Raw genomic sequence first — 22,120 nt, 5'->3', positions numbered from 1 at the left:
ACAGCTCTTGTAATTAGTTTCATGTAAATAGGATAAACTAAAGCCTAAATAGTTGAAGCATAGGTTTCAATCAGTGTGGTACAGGACACAAAATAATCTTAAATAATCTTCCTTATCTTGATCAAGTCTGTTTTTAATCTCCGAGCTACCTCTGTAGAGGAAAGCTGCACATTTTCACTGTTGTCTCTATTGCAATTTCAAATTTAAAATTACACTAAGAAGTTTAATTGATAAAACAAGCTGAACTCTTTATCTATTCACATTTAAATCAAATTCCCTTGAAGTATTAACCAGGCTGAAGTCTCTCTCTCACTTTTTCTCTCTCTCTCTCTCTCTCACACACACACACACACACACACACACACACACACACACACACACACACACACACACACACACACACACACACACACACACACACACACACAAAGTGGAAGATACTCTGGAAGATAGTGTAATGTTAATGACCTTATGGTCTTGGTCTTGGTATTTCCATTTCATTTCATTGGTAACCTACTTTCAAAAATAATATGTTTTTAAAATGATTTTGGATGATAAACACCACTGATTTCTCTCTCTGCTTTTAAAATGATTTTGGATAATGTACCACTGATTTACAGTGGGCCATATTTAAAACACATTGCTGTTTACTGTAACAAAAGTTATTCCACATAAAAGGATACTTATTCTAAAACTTCTCATTTAACAGTTTGTTACTTTTAAATCCTGAATACAAAGAAATTGTAATTCATGTAATAAATAAATCTATAATTAATTTATTATAATGAAGGTAATAATTGTAAAAATGTTATTGCATATAATACAGTTTTGGTGCATATTTTGCCTCTTTTTTGATGCATATTATTATTCAATGTCTGCTCATAATATACCAGTATCCACTGATGAAGCAGTGATGACATCATGTTCTTGTCCAACAGCATAAATGCCTCTATCTTGGATACTTTATTCTCATTAATTTCTGTATACTTGTATTGGGGAAGAAAATTTGAAACTTTTTCATGTTTGATTTGTTTGTGGTATTCTGAATGAAGTATTTTGATCTATTAAAATGTGAAAACTGTGCATTTAATATTATTGGATACCCGAATGCTATATTTTGAAAATTTTAGATATGGTTTACATAATTTGATATTTTGATGTTTGTATATCAAAACAAAAATTTATCCAAAACACATACTAAAAATAAATATGGTCATGGATTTTAATTTCAGGCTTAGAGCCACTTATAATAGCATATATCCTTGGATTTCTCTGGGGTGCTATAAGAAAAATTTGGCTGGACGGATGGAATCGATATATAGTGTTGCGTTGGCATTGGTAAGACTTTGAATAGCAGTATTCTTTTTCTTTAAATGTAGTTTGTTTCTTCTTATGTTTGTCAGTTTATATTAGGCAAATTCACAAATTCAATTTAGATCCATACCATTTCACTTGTTTTCAGTACAATATCAGAGCTTATTTTATTCGATTACATTTTTAATATGTATTGTAATTATGTATTTCTCTCACAATCAAGCACATACTATGCTGTCTATGATTAATGTGCCAAGATCTACTTTACACTGATTTTTATTACATAATACTCAGTATTTTACCAGGTAAACGCAAAGGTGCAACATATCTTTAACTGTGTTATACAGTTCTGGACCCCTTATGCAGAAAGCCTGAGACCAGAGGTTTCTGGATTTCAGGTTCTTAGCACACAAGACATTAGAATACATCCAAAATAAATAATTAAAAATCTTATATTATGATTTACTTTTTCTAAAAAGTGTTAGTGTAAATTTTAACACCATTATAATCAAATCAGCCAACTAAATAGCAGAATATAAAAATTAAAATAGTTTTTGCAAAATAAAATGTTAAAAAATATACAGGGTGTTTCAGTTAAACGTTTCAGAACTTCTAAGAGGGGTAGGGTACATCATGACAACTCGAAATCATATAGCAATGTGGGGTCGGAAATGCTTTCCTGAAGCGGTGTTGTACACAGAAGCACCATAAAGAAAAGAGACCGTAAGTGAGAAATCGTTTTAATAATACATGAAAAGAAGCAAAAGGTACATGGATTAAAGTAAGTGTTCGAAGTTTCTTCCACGGGCTACAATGCACGCCTCGCATCTCCGACGCATGGACATCCGAACATTCTGGAATACTCCAGGCGAATTTCGAATTTCTTCGGCAGCTACTGCGATTCTTGCAACCAGCTCCTCAGCATTGTCAACAGGGGTGTCATAAACTAGCGATTTCATATGACCCCAGAAATAAAAATCAAGACATGATAGGTCGGGTGACCGAGCAGGCCAACGCACGGGATCACCACGTCCGATCCACTGTTGACCAAATGTGACATCCAGGTAGTTACGAATATCTCTGCTATAATGGGCAGGGGCTCCATCGTGTTGGAACCACATTGTCTGTTGCGTCGATGCAGAAATCTGTTCATCTCTCAAAAGTTGTGGCAATACTTGCTGCAGAAAGATCAAGTAGATAGGTCCGGTTAGACCTATCTACTTGATAATTCATGTACCTTTTGCTTCTTTTCATGTATTATATTAAAACGATTTCTCACTTAGTCTCTTTTCTTTATGGTGCTTCTGTGTACAACACCGCTTCAGGAAAGCATTTCCGACCCCACATTGCTATATGATTTCGAGTTGTCAGGATGTACCCTACCTCTCTTAGAAGTTCTGAAACGTTTAGCTGAAACACCCTGTATAATAAAAGATACTAGAACCTCAGTATGGGTGGTTCAAATTTTTTCCTTTCAGATATCAGTGCTTTTTACAATGAATGTTGAGTATTCCAATATGTATTCATACATACAGATATAAGGAATGCAGAACTGGAATTTGGGGAGTATAACGTCTACAGAAAGGATAGGAAGGGAGGAGGGGTTATGCTATTAGTTAGGAAATACATAAAATCCAAGGAAGTGAAGCCAGTCGACATTGCTGGACAGTGCAGTGTCGAGTCAGTTTGGTGTGACATAAGCATTGGGAGATCAAAATTGAGAGTAGGAGTGTGCTATAGGCCTAATGACTCTGATGAGTATAATAAGAAACTGTACAGGGAAATACAGTGGGCCAGTAAATCAGAGAGTCTTATAATGGGAGATTTTAATTTCCCAGATATTGACTGGAATTTGGGGGCCGGTCACTCACACACTAGCAAGGCTTTTGGGGATTTATTGGATGATTGTTTTCTACATCAGCATGTTCGGGAGGCAACTAGAGGGAGGAATACTCTTGATTTGATTATCAGCAGTGATTCTTCATGCATTAAGAATCTGCAGATAAATGAACCACTAGGTGGCAGTGATCACAGTGTGCTGAAGTGGGATTTACTCAAAGAGGTAACTACCATTAGGGGTAAAGGGAAGGGTTATTGCTTTTGTAAAGGCGACTACGATTGACTGAGACAGTATTTAAATTCTATACAGTGGGACCAACTGATGATGTTACCAACAGCAAATGCAAAATGGGAAGCATTCAAAGAACTTATCTTGGAAGCTACTAGGCTTTACATACCAACTAAGAAATATTGTTCAAGGTTTAGGCCTAAATGGATGTCAGATGAACTAATGAGGCATATGGCAGAGAAGAAAAATGCATGGGATACATACAAATTAACACATGACACAGAAGCCTATGATAGATACAAGTTGATTTGTAACCAGTTACAAAAGAGGTTAGGCAGACGAAGGCACACTACGAGAAATCTTTGGCAAGGGATGCAAAGAAAAACAGCAAAGAGTTCTTTACTTATGTAAACTCTAGAAGGAAGGGGATGAATCAGATTGGTCCAATTGATATCGATGAGTCAACTGTTGATGATCCTGCTCGGGTAGCTAACAAACTAAATGAATATTTTGCATCGACATTCACACCCGAGGAGTTATTCAGCGAGGGGAATGCCAGAGGTGTATTCAACTCTAGTAGTAAGCTAGAGAATCTTGTTATAACTGAGAGTAAAGTGGAGGAGAAATTGTTGAAGATAAACACAAGAAAGGCACCTGAGGTGGATGGGATCTATCCAGTTATATTAAAGGAGGCAGCAGAGGAAGTAAGCAAACCCTTAGCCATAATTATGGAAGCTTCCTTGGACTCAGGGGAGGTACCCACAGACTGGAGATGTGCAAATGTGACCCCAATTCACAAAGGAGGATCAAAGGCTGACACAAGTAATTATAGACCTGTGAGTTTAACTTCTGTTCCAGGAAAATTAATGGAGGCACTGGTTAAAGAAGCACTGCAGGATCATTTAGACAAGACTTCAGTTATAGCTCGGACGCAGCATGGTTTTGTTAATGGGAAGTCTTGCCTGACCAATTTGATTGGATACTATGATGCAGTGACAAAAGAACAAAAGAACATTATATACTTGGATCTTAGAAAGCTTTTGATACTGTTGCACATGGAAGACTGCTGCATAAATTGGAGCAGAGTGACATTGGAGGCAAATTGCTGCTATGGATAAAGGGGTGGTTGAGGGGGAGAAGACAAAGAGTAGTAATCAATGGACACTCCTCGTCGTGTACTAATATTATTAGTGGAGTCCCTCAGGGCTCGGTGTTGGGTCCATTATTGTTTTCTGTATTTATAAATGATGTTGATGATGGTATATCAAGCTTAATGTCCAAGTTTGCAGAGGATGCAAAGGTTGGCAGGGTTGTTAAGGACACTACTGACACTATGCTGCTGCAACAGGATCTGGAAAGGTTGAGCAGATGGGCTGAGAGGTGGCAAATGAAGTTTAATATTGACAAATTTAAAGTATTACACATGGGAAACAGCAACCCCAGAACAACGTATCAACTCTGTGGTACTACACTGACAGTGGTAGAGAATGAAAGGGACCTGGGGGTGGTTGTGCAGGCAGATATGAAGTTCTCTGAGCAGTGCATACGGGTGCAAGAGTAGCTCATGGTGTATTGTCAATGATATACAGAAATTTTTCTAGCAGGGATAAGGAGGTGATTATTCTCTTGTATAAGGCAATGGTCAGGCCACACCTAGAGTACTGTATACAGGTCTGGAGGCCTCATTTCAAGAAGGATGCAGAGCTGCTGGAACGAGTACAGAGAAGGGCAACAAGATTAGTGAATGGAACAAAGGGGTGCTCTTATGAAGAAAGGCTAAGTTTTGCAAATTACAGTGTCTGGAGACTAGGCACCAGCGAGGTGATCTGATAGAGGTGTATAAAGCCTTGAATGGTTTGAGCATGCTTAATCCTGATGGGATTCTTCCTCTCGCTCAGAATAATCACCTGAGAGGGCATAAATTCAAATTGAGGAAAGACAGATGTAGGATAGACGTGTGGAAATTTGCTTTTACCCAGTGGGTGGTTGGTTGGTGGAATAGACTTCCATCCCTTGTCATGGAAGTTGATAGCCTAAATAAGTTTAAGTCTCAGCTGGACAGGTATTTCGAACGAACAGAGGGGTGAAGTGGAAGTGGTTTTTTTTTGGCTGATGCTGCATAAGCTTGCTTTCTTGCATCAAATGCCTCTACTAATGCTAATGCTAATACAGTGCAACCTCGATGTAATGCAGCTGTCAGTGATATCTTTTAACATCCTGTATAGTCTGAAATGAAATTTGCCCAATTTTCTCATAATTTTTAATATGAATATGTGATGACCTATAAACAAGTGTTTTTATTGTAAGTAATTTCATTTAGGCTTGTACGTGGATGGGTTAATTTTTTTCACACTTCATGAAACCCCTCCCGCAAGATTGCTGTGGAGAGATGAGGCCATATTGTTTTATTTCCAGCAAACATATGTAAACTGTCTGCGTTTCTTTGACATGATACATTTGTATTTATCTCTTGTTTTCACCATTGAAAGCAAAAGATAAATTTCTTTTTTATTTTTATGAACAAAGATAATAAGTTTTGTTATTATTTTTATTTGTGGCATGAGCTAGCTTTTGCTAAGTTATGACTACCATCCTCATATCACACAGTATCTCATCAACTGCCAACATGCCAGGGGATCTTACAGTAAAACTGTTTATTTGCCCTTAGTTTCACTTTCATTTGTTTGGAACAAAATATCTATTTGTACGTGTTAATTAACATAATTAGGAGGAAGAGACATGACACAGAAACTGGCAAGTCTCTTCACAAAATGCATTAAAAGTGGATAATGCAATCATAGTTTTCTTATGATAATGCATTTCTTATGATAATGCAATCATAAGAAAGGAGATAAATTGGAAATTATAGACCAATTAGCTTGTTATCTCACATCTACAAGTTTTTCACAAGGGTCATTACTAACAGATTAGAAAGAATACTTGATGAGAATCAACCGAAAGAGCAAGCTGGCTTTAGGACAGGATTCTCAACTATGGATCACCTTCACATAATATCACAGCTAATGGAGAAAGCAAATGAATATAAAACACCATTATGCCTGGTATTTGTGGATTATGAAAAGGCGTTTGACTCCATACAGCATAAGGAATGTTTCAGGCACTGGAAAGCCAAGGCATATATACCCCATATATTAAGATTTTGAAGAAAATATATGAGAATTTTATTAGACCAGACAAAGACAGTAGCAAATTTAAAATTGAGAAAGGAGTTCGATAAGGAGACACAATATCTCCCAAATTATTTACTGCTGCCCTTGAGGAAGCTTTCAGAAGATTAGAGTGGTTGCAGAAAGGAGTCAATGTGAATAGAGAGTACCTAAACCGTTTATGATTTGCAGATGACATTGTGATCATAAGCCACGATCCCAAAGAATTAAGGAAAATCTTAATCAGTTATGCAGAGTTAGTAAGCATTTTGGACTAAAGATGAATATGGCTAAAACAAAAGTAATGATAAATGAGTATGCCACAGAAAGGAATATAATGATTGAAGGGGCAGTAATTGAAAAGGTGGATTTATGTAGTTATCTGGGACAAGTCATTAGCTGTAAATGGCTGGAAATCAAGAGAAGAATAAATTTTGGATGGATAGCATTAAGGAAATATAGTCACATATTGAGGTGCAATAACCCAATTTGTCTGAAACGTAAATAATGAACCAACCTATACTCCCCACCATGACTTATGGAAGTGAAACTTGGGCACTCACCAAAAGAATGGAAGAGAAGCTGAGAATTACACAGTGAAGAATGAAATGAATTATATTAGGAAGCAGACTGTTAGATAAAGAAGAAAAACACATGGATTAGGCAGAAAACTCAAGTAAAGGACATTCTTATCAAAACTAAAGAACTAAAATGGTCTTGGGCAGGACATATCTCAAAGACATGATGACAGACGGACTAAGAAAATAATAGAGTGGTACCCAAGAGGAGCTAGAAGAAAACCTGGAATACAACGACGGAGATGGATAGATGAAATTCAAGAGTTCATGGGTAGTAAATGGATGGCCATTGCACAAAACAGAAGGAACTAGAAAGTTGCTGGAAGAGGCCTTCATCCTGCAGTGGATTGAAAATGGCTGATGACGATGATGAACATAGCTGTTCCAAGTTATCCATTTGGTGAGGGTGGGGGTAGGAAGTAATTGTTGTGTGGCACCATAACTATTGGTGGTGATTTTTCTGTGGTAGAACACTTGTTTCCTGCCTCATATTTATGTTTGCATGGGGGTTAGTAATGACCAAAAGACATACTGGACTCTTTTTTAAAGGGTGATACATTCTTATCTAGTTATCCTGTAGTGAGTTTATTTCATTTAAATAGCCAACACAAATGACACTTAAACAAACTCTGTTTGATACTGCTAAGTAACAAAGCTTAATTATAGGATAAAATGTATCAACAATCAATTTGCAGTTCTTTTCAGAAAGATGTAATTGTTATAAGCTTCTTTCAGTAAAGAAACTGTATGACGTATTTATGTCACTAATGTCACATATGTATGCCATTAATACTAAGCAGAGTTGGATGATGATGCCTTTTGAAATCAGACCAACAACTGCAGTGTAAAGTTTAAATTTAAAAGAAGCATATTCCCATTACATTACAGGGGAAAAAAAAGAAAGCAGTTGAATTTTACTATTCCTTCAGTGTATGTTTTACTTATTGATCTAATTTTGTTTGAATTTGAGAAGTATGTCCACAAAGAAATCAAAACTGAGGAATGCCACATGTTTGTTGCAAAAAAGAACAATTATTTTTAGAGGGACGTAAATGCTGATATTAATTTATTTTTAGTTTTCATTTCAAATCTTACATGCCATTATTTTAGTTTGAAGGGTTTTAGTTAGGTTATAATTTTTTGGTGGTCAGATTACAAGTTTTTGGTAGATGTTGTTTAGTCAACTGTTGTTTTATTGTTATTAGTAGACTTTACATTCTACACAGCTAATCAGTAAGTGGAATTGTTATTTTAATTTTTATGTCTTGCCATTTTTTAGTGCTAGTATTGAGTGAGCACAGCAAATTCAGCAGTTACTAATTGGCCGCTGATAAGACAAGAAAATTCTGAATGCATTGATACTTCAGTTCCACACACAGCCATCATTATTGTGCACAGTACTAAAAAATAAAACAGTAAACCTTTATATCAGCATACAGCATATTATTATTATTATTTATATATATTATTATTTATATCAGCATATTATTGATTTCATTTGCAGATTTATTTTTTGACTTTTATTTGCCATCTGATTCACATATATTATGTGTTTGATTGAAAATCCAATCAATCAATTTTGCAAACAAGTGCAAAAAAGTGATGGAAGCAAATCTGGCCCTTCAATTCTTTAACTTTTTTTGAAAAATTCTTTAAATTAAAAAAAAATTAAAACTTGAAAAACTTAAAACTTTTAAAGTTTTCATTCTTAAAGTTTTATTAAACTTTTATTTTAAAGCATTTTAAAAAGTTAAAAACATATTTTTGTCTTATATACTTAAACGATATTCTATAAGATATCTCTCTGTGCCTTTATATGCATATAAAAATATTTATTAGCTGTAGTAAAGATTTTTAATCCTCGTTTAATTTTAAAAAATAAATTAATTTAAAAAAATATTTAAAAATTATGTTTTTTTTTATTATATCTGCTATACTGTCAAGATAATGAATACATTAGGCAGTATCCAATTTTAAATTGTTTATTGCCTTTATTTCAAACATTTAATCTTATTAGTGGAGGACTCGTACACTGATGAGCCAAAACATTATGACCAGCAAGTCATTATGCAAATAACTACTCACTGGTCATAATGGCTCCATTAATCAGTGTTACTCTTGTTCTTCAGATGGGAAAGGCAGCACACTTAAGCAAGTTTGACAAAGGCCAAATTGTAATGGCCAGATGAGGCGCCTCTGTAGCCAGGTGGGAAGGAGCAGCAGTGCGTAGCACACGCTTCTTGATTAGACCGGGGTTCGAGCCCGTCACCACCAAATACAGAGGATGCGGAAAGGTCAGGGAATGACCACCGCATATCTCACAGCAATATGGACTTAGTTGCTAATGCTCCTAAAAACCAAATAACAATAACATAATGGCCAGATGACTGGGCCAGAGCATATCTGAAACGGCACGGCTGGTGGGATGCTCACAGTCAACCATGGTTAGTACCTACTGAAAGTGGTCCGAGGAGGGGGAACCCACGGACCACGGCTCATCAATGCTCGAGGTGAGTGAAGGCTTTCACGGATGGTACGTGGCAACAGAAGGGCAACTGTGGCACAACTCACCAGTAATTGGAATCCTGATGATGGGAGTAATGTGTCACAACACAGTACATCGAACCCTACTGAAATTGGAGTTGCATAACTGCAGGCTGCTCCAAGTACCCGTGCTAACCACGGTTCACCAACGGCAGTGCGTACAGTGGGCATGCGAGCATCGAAACTGGACCTTCAGTGATTGGAAGGTCGTCTGGTCTGATGAATCACATTTCCTGGTGCACCATGTGGATGGCCAGGTACGTGTGCATCGTTTACCTGGGGAAGTGATGGCACCTGGATGCACTGTGGGACAAAATCAAGCCAATGGCGGTAGTGTCATGCTTTGGGCAATGTTCTTCTGGGATACCCTGGGTCCAGTCATCCATGTACCAGGTATTCTGATGTCTACGACCTACCTAAACATCATTGCTGACCAGGTACACCCTTTCTTGGCAATGGCCTTCCCATTTGGCTGTGCCATCTTTCAGCAGGATAATGCGCCAGGCCACACCACCTGGATTGTTCAAAATTGGTTCGTGGAACATGAGAAAGACTTCCAGGTATTGCCCTGGCCTCCAAATTCCCCGGACATCAGTCCCATCGAGCATCTGTGGTTTGTGTTGGAACAGCAACTCTGATCTGTGGCGTCTCAGTCATGGACCGTACAGGAGTTAAAGGATCTGCTGGTTACATGTTGTTACCAGATACCACAAGACACATTTAGAAATCTTGTAGCACCCATGCCTTGCCTTGCACGAGCTGTTTTGGCTGCATGTGGAGGACCAACATCATATTAGGTAGGTAGGTAGGTGGTCATAATGTTTTGGCTCATTGGTGTATGTGCCAGATGGTGTGACTTTTTGGTATGTGCCAGCTAGTGGGTTAACATATTCCAATGCACACTTTGCATTATTCCTTATAAACGCCTGTAAACTCTCCCTAATGTTTTCTGAGATAAGGGAGAGTTTATTTACATTTTAAAAATTCCAAAGGAAATGCATCATCCTGACTTTCTTGTGCAAACCATCAAACATGGAGGAGGATCAACAATGATTTGTACAGCAGTATCTTGATATTCTTTAGGTCCTATCATCACCCTGAACTGGTGCATTACCACCACTGATTATCTGAACTGGTCTGATGAATCAAGGTTCCGGCTACATCTGTTGAATACACACCTGTCCATCATGCTGATGGACAGGTGTGTATTCAACAGCAAGCAAGTGAACAGCTGCAGACAGACTTTGCAGTTTGATGAAAACAGGCCAGCTGTGGTATCATGGCTTGGGGAGATGTTTTCATGGACACAACTGGGTCACCTCATCTCATTGAGCATACCTTCACCACCAGATTCTACCTTGGCATTGTTTCAGACCATGTTTTGCCCTACATGGTGACCATGTATCCAGATAGCACTGGACTCTTTCAACAAGACAGTGCCCTGTGTCACAAGGCTTGCATTGTGCAGGAATGGTTTGAGGATTGTGTCCAAGCATTTCAGGTGCCGCCCTGTTTCATAGGCATTTCATAGCCATCAATGCTATCATACATTTGTGTGATGCAGTGGATGAATTTGATATTCACTAGTCCACACCAGTGCCTCACTCTATTGCCAAGCTCCAGGATATCCTTCTGTACAGCTAGTCCAGAATACCTGGGACATCTCCTGCAGTCTCATGGAGTCAATGCCATGTCAGGTGCAAGTGGCTATTACAGCAAAAGTTGGTCATGATGTTTTTGCTGATGAGTGTATAGTGCCTGTGCCACAGAGCCCAAAGAAATTCCATACACAAGAAGTGATCAAAAAGTTCAAGGACTGAGCTTTTTAAATTGTGGTGTCATACTGAGTTGCGGTCACAACTTTTTCAGTGACTCCTCTAGACGTAGTAACACGTCATCTGTTTATCTGTTATAAATAATCTATTAATCCTCTTGTCAGCATGAATTGGCATGCATTGAACAGAAGGTGTTTTATGTTTTTCTTTACATTTTTTTTAAATGAGTAATTTTACCGAGCAGCAAATTTGGATTAAATTTTGTTTCAAATTAGGAAAAAGTGCAACAGAAACCCTCTGAATTTTAAAAATGGATTTTAGAGCTATGTATTATTTGAAGATTTTTCAGTAATTTGCAAAGTCTAAATAGAGCTACTTGTCTGTCAAAAATCAATGAGTTAATTACTTGCATTTATGATCTGCTCTGAAGTGATCAATATTCACAAAGTTTCCAGTGAAATTGATATTTCCTCATAGGACGTGTCAACCAATTTTAAGACAAGATTTGGGAATATGATGATTTTCAGCCTTGCATCAATCAATTTAGCTTCCTGTGATTCCTCCCCCAAGCATAAAGTACCTTGAAAGGTCACAGATTTGCAACAAATGTGGATTATTCAAACCATAGGAACTATTAGCAATTCCAAAAGAAAATTATCAGGAATGGGTCTACACTAGGCTAGGCATTATTTGGGGTGATTAGTGGCTGTTGGATGGCTGCATGACTGTGGCTAACCCGTTCATCATGTTTAGCATCCTGTGCACTGTACTGTACTGGTGCTGACATGTCTCAGTCATCTCACTGATGGCTGGCCTGTATGCACTGTGACAGCATCTACCCGTGTTATGAATGGATGATTCTTTGCAGGGCACTCCTGTCACATTCCATCAACTTCAGAGGTTTTCCTGGTAATTTCAGGTTGGTTTCAGCACCAGTCTGCTTCCCTTTGCAGATCAACTTACAAATTGTCGACCGCCTAGGCCACTGAAATGTCACATAAAGACCAAATACTTATGTAGTACCCTGTTATTATTCCATGCTGGAAGTCTTCTAATTCTTTCAATTGTGGCATCTTTATATTCACATTCATACCACTGTCTCCTCAAAAGCCTATGAGCATATTTATAGTTGTGTCTAATACGTGATACTTGGGTGATGTGATCAACAAAATGGTTCCTAATATTGAGCAGTGTGTAATTGTGATATTGTAGTGCATTATGCATGTATATTAAAAGATTAAGTATAAAGTAGGTCAGAAAATTTCAGGACTGAATTTTCATTTAAACAAATGCAGGGTTGTTAAAATTAAAGTATCCCTATGTAGAGGGCTCTGGAGCGAGTTCTAAGGCTCCTACTGAAGAGAAATTTGGATAACAGGTACAATAAAGAATGCACTCACTATTTATTGGGAAAAAAAAAATTTGTTACAAAATTTGTCACTGTATGGCATGTAACTATCTTATTTACGATTATGCAAATAACGTAAGTTATTTACATAATCGTAAGTTATTGCCACAGTGCCACTACTCAGCTCTACTATACTGTATAAAAGCAAAGCAGTCTCTTCAAAATCATACAGTAGATGTTTGCCTGCTCTACAGCAGGCCAACATTGCAGGAAAAGGCGTTATTAGTGAAGCTGTACTATCAGAACAGCAACAATGCAGCTGCGGCTATCAGAGACTTCCAGTGTCAGAACCACATAAGGTGTGGACCTATGACTGTTTGCGCCGTCCTCAAAATGATTGCGAAATTTGAAGCGACAGTACATCTTGGTGTTCAACCAGGTAAAGGTCGAAAATAAGTGGACTCCTCTTGTCTTGAAGATGAGAAAATGAGTTGACTCCTCTTGTCTTGTCTTGTCTATGGCTGTCGTGGATTTATCAAGTCAATCTCCATGTGGTAGTGCAAGTGTGCCAGCTGTTTCTCGTGAAGTAGATATGCCGTATTCCACCGTAAGGCTAGTAATGCATCAGGTGTTGGTATTATCCTTACAAGATGCTACAGCAGTTAAAGCATGGTGATGCAGATATTCGTTTCATATACACACTTCAGTTTGTGGCGTGAATGACAGTAGATATCACTTAGCCATGGAACATCCTTTGGAGTGATGAAGTCCACTTCTGCTTAAATGGACAAGTAAATACACACTACTGTCGCATTTGGGCAACAGAAAACTCTTGAATTATCCAAGAGGTCCCGTTGAATTCTCCAAAAGTGAGTGTGTGGTGTGAATTTACAGCCACATTCATGATTGGGCCATATTTTTTTTGAACAGGTAACACCGACTGTACCCTGCACCTGTTCCACCACTGGACAGCAATATTATGAAATATTGGCAAATTTCACAATACCAGAGACAACGTGGGTGCCTTCAGGATACCATATTCATGTAAGATGGTGCCCCAACCCACATCCACCATTGTGTCCAAAGATTGCTAAGGCAACACTTTACAGACATACAGGTCATCAGTCATTGTGGCCAGACATCCTGTATCACCACAGTGCCATATAGTGACAAATTTTGTAACTAATTTTTTTTTTCCAATAAATGGCGAGTACATTCTTTATTGTACCTGTTGTCCAAATTTCTCTTCAATACAAGCCTTAGAACTCACTCCAGAGCCTTCTCATAGGGATACTTTAATTTTAACAACACTGTATAATGCTTACAGAAAATTTCCTTCTTTTAAAGTTCCTTGATTGCATTTTTCATAGATTTCATAACTCCTGCTTCACTGTAAAGCCAGCACCTCCATAGCCAGGTGGGTAGGAGCAGCAGTGCGTAGCACACACTTCTTGATTAGACCAGGGTTTGATCCTGTGACCACCAAATATGGAGGATGCGGAAAGGTCAGGGAATGATCACTGCATATCCCAGGAGCAATATGGTCTTAGTAAAGTCATTGTCCCTTTATGAGTTCTTCAGTTTGGGAAAAAAAATAAAACTTGCATCGCAACATGGTCAGGTGAATAAGGAGAATATTGTAAGACAGTTACTGAGTGTTTGGATAGATATTCAGAAATTATTTTTCTTGTAATATAATTGGGTGGCCAGGATGGCTCAGAGTGTACTATCACATACAGACCAAATGCTTATGTGGCCTGTGTTAGCAGGGACATGTTTGTTATTATTCCTCATTATAAAATAAAATAGTACACTCTGAGTCTTCCTGGTGAGACTACACTTGGAATACTGTATTCAGGTCTGAAAGTCTTACTTAAAGAAGAATATAGAACTTCTATATGAGAGTCCAAAGAAAGACAATTATATTGGCTGGGAGGGCCTCCATAGCCAAGTGGTCAGGAGCAGGAGTGCAGAAGCACACACTCTTTGAGTGGACTGGGGTTCAAGCCCCTGACTGATAAATATGGTCGATCTGCCAGCCCACACTGGACCAGTGTGGCAGATTATGGTCCCTTTCCCTCAACCTGAATTGTTGAGGAGGATTCCATCCTGCAGTTGGTTAATAATGGCTGTAGTTTACTTTTTTTTTTTTTTTTATTTCTGAGGGTTGTCCCTATGAGGATCACTCAGATGTGGACTGCAGAATCTGAAGACACCTCATGAGTGACTGATTGAGGTGTTTAAAACCCTTAAAGAAATAAGTAAAATGAATAAAATTTTAGGAAGCAGCAGATTCCCATGAAGTTCACCTTCAGCAACATATTGTTAATCAATGGAATGTTTCCTCCCAAGGTAGTTGAAGTTAGTCTGATAAAGTTCAAAGGAGAATTAAATAGTAACTTTTAATGATGGACAAATTGTGATAGATTCAGGGGTGTTTTGTTTTCAGATGTAGAATAAGTTCACTTCCTTGCATTATTTGACCTGATTAATACTACTTTTTCAAAATAAGGAGCATTATCACAGGGTAGTTTCCAATTTTTCCTGCTCACAAGTCATATTTCTTCTTTATGATTTCAAACCCCAGGGGCTCACATCTGGTGAGTATGGGCTTGGCACACCCAGGGTTCTGAGCTAGATATCATATCTCTCTCTCTCTCTCTCTCTCTCTCTCTCTCTCTCTCTCTCTCTCTCTCTCTCTCTCTCTCTCTCTCACTCTCTCTCTCTCAGGGTAATTCAGAAATATTTTTTTTTGGCTGGTGCAGCATAAGCCTCAGGCTTTCTTGCACCATATAGCTAATAATAATAATAATAATAATAAACATAACAACTTAAACATAACATACTTGGTAGCAATACCTTTCACGAGGTGGAGTCCTCATTCAGGGAGAAATAATATAAGGATAATAAATAACAATAATCTCACAAGCTTTTAATGTTTTCTGAAGTAAAGTTTAGAAATATTAAGAGCTTATTCTTTGTATGTATTATGCTTTTATTGTAAAAAAAATAAATCTAGCATAACTTTACCTTCAACCTATCAATCCAATTTTTTTTTTTTTTTTCCCCTGAGGGACATGAGAATTTCAATTCAGTGAATTGATATTTTCTGTGCTGATTGTAAAAATTTAGGCAACAGAAATTATTTTGGCTACATTTCATCTCCTGTAGCTATCCTTTATAAAAATACTGGATAAGAATCACAGATTTCAACCAGTTCTTTTGAAAACTCAAAATAAATGGTTGAAATAAGTTTAAAAAAAAAAAAAAAAAAAAACCCTTTGGAACAAAGCTGCATAATCTTTTCATGTTTAAAATATCAGATATGATGGTTTTCTGAAACATTTTGATAAAATGTTTCAATTATACTGTAATCAGTAATATTTATATAGATTATTTTTATTTCTGTACATATGTTTTGAATTATTATACTGTTATCAGTAATTTATATAGGTTTCTTTTTAGTTCTCTACATATGTTTTGGTTGCTTTGAATAACATTTTTTTTTTTTTTTCCAATTTCAAAACATAACGGTATGGTGTGTTATACCATACCATTAAATTTTCTTAAGATTTCAAAATTTCTTTTCAGTTTGCCATTTAAAACAGTTCTTTGAATATGGTAAATTTTTCTTTAAACTAATCACTAGTTGCTAAATGAATATATTTAATTTGGAAATTATTTTTTATGTGCTGTTAATTAGGTATGATGTAACGATTATATGTGTGTTTCTCCTAACCTTTGTGTTTTGGATAAAGTCATGGTTTGATGTTCATCGTGATAAGACACATCACAAGCATCCTGTAGAAAGAAAATATTGGAAAAGTTTTGATGCTACCCTTCTTCATGAAGGATTGTTTGCCATTGGAAGTATTTTAGCAGCAGGCCGCATTGCATGTTTTTGCCAACAGAGTTCAGACCTTGGTCCATTGCAGGCAAGTTTTACTGTTTAGTTTCTTACAGTCTCTTTTTGTGTTTCCTCATTCAGGGAAGACTATTTATTACTCACTGTTTTGTATTATTGTTTGTTTGTTTCTATTGTATATGTTTGTAACTGTCTGCTGCAAGTTTTCTGTGCTCTTCTGGAAAATCCTAGAGTGAACATTTCTGTTAGAAGCTGAATATCATCTTTCTAAAGCATTAGTACAGGTTAGTGAAACAAAATGTTTCCAATTTAGTATTTTCTTTCTAATTCAGTAGTAGATACACTGTTATGGTGTAAAGTTATTCCTTGTATTTATGAAATTTATTATATGGACTTTAAGTTTCTAGGACTAAAATTTGATTCAATATAATAAGTTGCTTATGTATATTATGATTATACCCAACATAATGCAATTTATGGCCTGTACCATGTAGTGGTGGTGGTGCAGGACCTGATGAGTGCCTCTCAAAAATAATGCTTCGTGTTATCCTTTAATTAATAATTAAAAACCTGAAATTTTTTCTACTTTCCTAAATATAGTATATAGTGTTCAATGTCTTGACACTCTGGGGGGGGTTCCCACCAACTCTTTGTAACTTTTATGATGAAGTTTTGATATGAAGTTTTCTGAGCAATGCAGACAGGCTGCCAGGGCAGGTCATGGGGTATTGTCAATGATATACAGGAATTTTGTTAGTAGGGAAAAGGAGGTGATTGTCCCTCTGTATAAGGCAATGGTGAGGCCACACCTTGAGTACTACATGCAGGTCTGGAGGCCACATTTTAGGAAGGATGTAGATTTGCTTGAGTGTGTACAGAGAAGGGCAACAAGATTGGTAAGGGGAATGAAGGGATCCTCTTACCAGGAGAGGCTTAAGTTCTGCAAATTGCAGCAGCTGGAGACTAGGCACCTGCGCGGTGATATGATTGAGATGTATAAGGCCTTGAATGGGTTGAGCACGCTGAATTCTGATGGGATCCTTCCACTTGTTCAGATTACCAACCTAAGGGGGCCTAAATTGAAATTGAGGAAGGACAGATGTTTGAGGAAGGACAGATGTAGAATAGATGTGCGGAAATTTGCCTTTAGCCAGCGGGTGGTTAATTGCGGGAACAAACTTCCACATCTATCGTTGTGGAAGTTGATAGGTTAAATAAATTTAAGGAGGAACTGGACAGATATTTAGAGGGGATTGTTTTGTAAATTTTTTTTTTTTTTTTTTTGGCTGATGCTGCATAGGCTCATACACTTGCTTTCTTGCATCACATGCCACTACTACTACTATTACTTTGTAATGCATTACAAACTCCTTGAAGGCTGGATAGTGTGTGTGTAATTGTACGGTTTGCATCATATTGTGTGGGGTTAGTCTATTATTCATCTGGCCTTTTAGCCTTGGAACACCCCTCCCCCCATTGCCCATCCATAACCACTTGGAAGTGGGTCAGGTAATAGAATAATATAGATAACAGTGGCTGGGCAACACTTGATCTTGCCAAGGAGGATCCTAAAAAAAAGGGGGGGGAGGGAATGTAGAAATTTTTGTTGGAACAGAGTGTGAGGGTGGGTTATGGATAATAGGCAAAGGTGAAGAAGATGGATGGTAAGAAGACTTCCACCAGTAAATAGAAAACAAAGGGACAGAGAGCAACCACTGTAGAAGCAACCCACCCTTCACAGGGGGACTGTTAAGGACAGAAAAAGGGTTTGAGCCCACCAGGAGAAAGTTAAGGGGTGGAGAAGGAAGTGGTCATGGCCCTGGGAAAAGAAGGGGATTAAAGTCTTAGGGCCAGAATGCCCTAAGTGAGGTACAAATCACCATCTAGGCCACTCAAAAAGGAGCAGTATTCATAATGGGAAAGGGAACCTGTCTATCACAAGAACACAATATATCAACCAAGGCTAGTCAACCTGGCACTTTTTTTTTCCCTAATAAGCAAGATACGTAGCATTCACTTGGTCATCACAAAGTTTACACATATGACCAGTTCATCATTCTACAATTACACACCTTCAAGGAAAAAAAAATTTTTTTATGGACATATATTTGGAGTGCACAGTTAATAAAAACATTAAATAGTCAACTGGACATTCATTTAACATTTATATCCATTTATCACAGTGCTCTGAATATAGATACCACAATTTTTTTTTCCAGGCTAAGGTTAGACAAGCAGCCACATGTAGGGACTTGCCCAGGGTGGAGCCCTTCCCCAACACCAGCAAGATTCCATGCATGTGTGCACACACACACACCATATTTGAACGTGCACAATTGCCCAACAATTTCTCTCCCTTGCCTGCCAGGTGTGCCCGTAGGTTAGCATTGGAACCAGGAGGCTCATGCCAGACACAGAAGAGGGAAGGATTGGTCAAGTGGAGATTTTTCCTGGGAAAAGTTTTGGAGGTTATTCCCAGCCCCTCCCTTCATCCCAGGGAAAGAGCCATCCAGTATGATCAAAGGTTAATTTTAAACTAGAGGCACCACCAGATGTGGGGGGAGGGGAGTGAAGCAGAGTTTCCAGGAGTTCAACATAAACCTAAGCCAGAATACCTCCTCTTCTTCCTCTGCAATTTTCATGCTGTTTCTGAGCTCTTCTCAGGACAAACTGACCAGTCACAATCCCCACACGCTGCCATGAAACAACATGGAGCCTGAAGCAGAAGAGAGGAGGGTGAACATTTATTGTAATAGTTCCATTATGGGAAAGGGGTAACATTACCCTACTCCAGGAATTTTCAGTCAGTTCCCATGACCCTCTTGTAACTAATTAAGCCAAAAAGAATTCCCCTTTTCCAATGTTGAGTCTATTGGTGGAACTGGTAGGTTTAACTTAATATATATTTTTTCAAATATTTGTTTTACCAGCCATAGAGAGGCATTATGAGACTCCCCATTGTCTGCAAACACATGTGCCAAATAGTATTCCTCCTCCTCCTCCACCTCCAGCCAGGACCAAGGCTGACAGGAGGAGGTATTTGTGGCTCTAACTCATAGCAGGAGCCAGCCAGGAGGGGTGAAGGGCATCTTCCCAGGAACAGCAAGAAGTACCTTTGGTTTTTAGTGTGGTTCCAACGCACAAACTGAGATAGTTATCATGCAGAAATGTTTTATATTTAGCTTAGATGTGCTTGTATCTCCCCCCCCCCAGCTGAGGAGTGTAAATAGGCATGGCCCATTTGCACCCTCAGCTAGGGGAAATAACCCAGCACATGGTTGCATCCTAGCCACACACACACACACACACACACACACACACACACACACACACACACACACACACACACACACACACACACAGGGACACTTTTGTACACATAGTACACATACTCACCCATCTGCATTTCACTTGCAATAAACCTGGAAAGTATACATATACTCATAAGTGCTCACCAGCATACTCACATTCTTCATTCTCTTATTTTACCTAACTCTGTCACCCTCAAGAATCTTTCACATATATACAGACACATTCTCCCATTTCACGCATAGAGCTGAGAGTGCCCATAGTCATGCATTTAAATAATCTCAGTCATATGGGCAGCACACTTCATTCACACCAGACAGGGCTCCAACAATTAAGTAGGGTTTACTATCTGATTGGTAGGGTCGAGACCAAGGGTAAATCAACCTGTAGGTTTTGAGCCTGAATTATACAGTGCTATGTACAGTTTAGTGATTCTAGGTGCCTGGTGGGTGGCATTTGTATTTGTCTAAGGTTCTGCCTTCTTGTTTCAAATATAATTTGAGCATATTGTATTGAGAGTTTTGTAGTATTCCTCTTCAGTAATAAAGGGTGTTCTTAATCTGAAAAGGGCAACCAATCCTTGAGATAACAGGCTAAGGGGGTTGCCATAGATTGGACACTCATATAGCAAGTATTTCCAATCTTCAGGTGCACCACCAGTGCAGCATGGGTCATTTGATAAACCAAGGCTAGTCAACAACCCACCCCAGGGGCTCACATCTGGTGAGTATGGGCTTGGCACACCCAGGGTCCTGAGCTGGATATCATCATTCTTCTCTTTCTTGGTGATTCCCTTCTATTTCTCTCTCTCTCTCTCTCTCTCTCTCAGGGTAACTCAGAAATTTATTTTTGGCTGGTGCAGAATAAGCCTCAGGCTTTCTTGCATCATAGCCACATTGGGTATGAATCACCTTGTCACCTCACCCTGTGTGGACTGTTCCCAGTTTGCTTGCCACTGCCCCATGTCAGCTCAGTGGTGATTCTTTCTCTTTTTTGGGTCAACTGCCAAGTCAGGGGTGATACCCAGATGTTCAGTGGGTGTAGTTTTTCTAAGTCTATAATAAAGGCCTTGGCTTATTATTTCCAAATCCAGTGGGAGCATACCTGCTAAGACTTGCAGTGCAGTGATACTCAACCATGCAGTAAGCCAGTAGGATGTTTCTCTGTATACTTTCTAGTTTTATTTTAATTCTAACTGTTGTGGGTTCAGGTATACCAGATTCCAGACCCTTAAGAGACTGGAATGAATGCAGCTTTGTAACACCCTGTGTGGACTGTTCCCAGTTTGCTTGCCACTGCCCCATGTCAGCTCAGTGGTGATTCTTTCTCTTTTTTGGGTCAACTGCCAAGTCAAAGGTGATACCCAGATGTTCAGTGGGTGTAGTTTTTCTAAGTCTATAATAAAGACCTTGGCTTACTATTTCCAAATCCAGTGGGAGCATACCTGCTAAGACTTGCAGTGCAGTGATACTCAACCATGCAGTAAGCCAGTAGGATGTTTCTCTGTATACTTTCTAGTTTTATTTTAATTCTAACTGCTGTGGGTTCAGGTATACCAGATTCCAGACCCTTAAGAGACTGGAATGAATGCAGCTTTGTAAGTGTTTTCTTTTTAAGAACCCAATCAAATGATCCTGGGAGCATACCTCAGGATCATTTGATTGGGTTCCTTGGATATCAAGGCTGCATAATTTCTAATTTTCTTAGTTAGGTGGCCAAAATGAGGATAGAAAGAGAGCTTGCTATCAAAAATGGTACCCAGGTATTTTAACTCCTGGACCATTTTGATAGACATAGATTGTCTATAGATTGTTTTTCTGGAGAGAGTTTTAACTTTTGGAATTGTGTCCACTGCTGCTTTTACTGCAAGAGTTCCTGAATTTTTTTTATGGTTTTGTAGAAAAAGAAATACTAGTACCTGTCAGGTGCTGCATCACCATTTTTACAACTGTTTCCTCGAAGAGAAACATGGAACTTGATAAACACCAACATAGAAACAAAGTTTCAAATTATGTGTTTTTTCTAAAGTCTTAAGGTTACTGCATTCCATTCCAACAAGTTAAAACATCTAGAGTTTCCCATGCTTCACTGCTGAAAGATTTATTATTGCTTTTGCATAAATAAATGTACTTAAATACTTGAAAATGAAACA

The sequence above is a fragment of the Mastigoproctus giganteus genome, chromosome 12 (assembly GCF_048544385.1).
Source record: "Mastigoproctus giganteus isolate SK-2022 chromosome 12, ASM4854438v1, whole genome shotgun sequence".
Taxonomy (NCBI): domain Eukaryota; kingdom Metazoa; phylum Arthropoda; class Arachnida; order Uropygi; family Thelyphonidae; genus Mastigoproctus; species Mastigoproctus giganteus.
The sequence above is the reverse complement of the archived record's forward strand: the minus strand, read 5'-3'. Positions refer to the sequence as shown.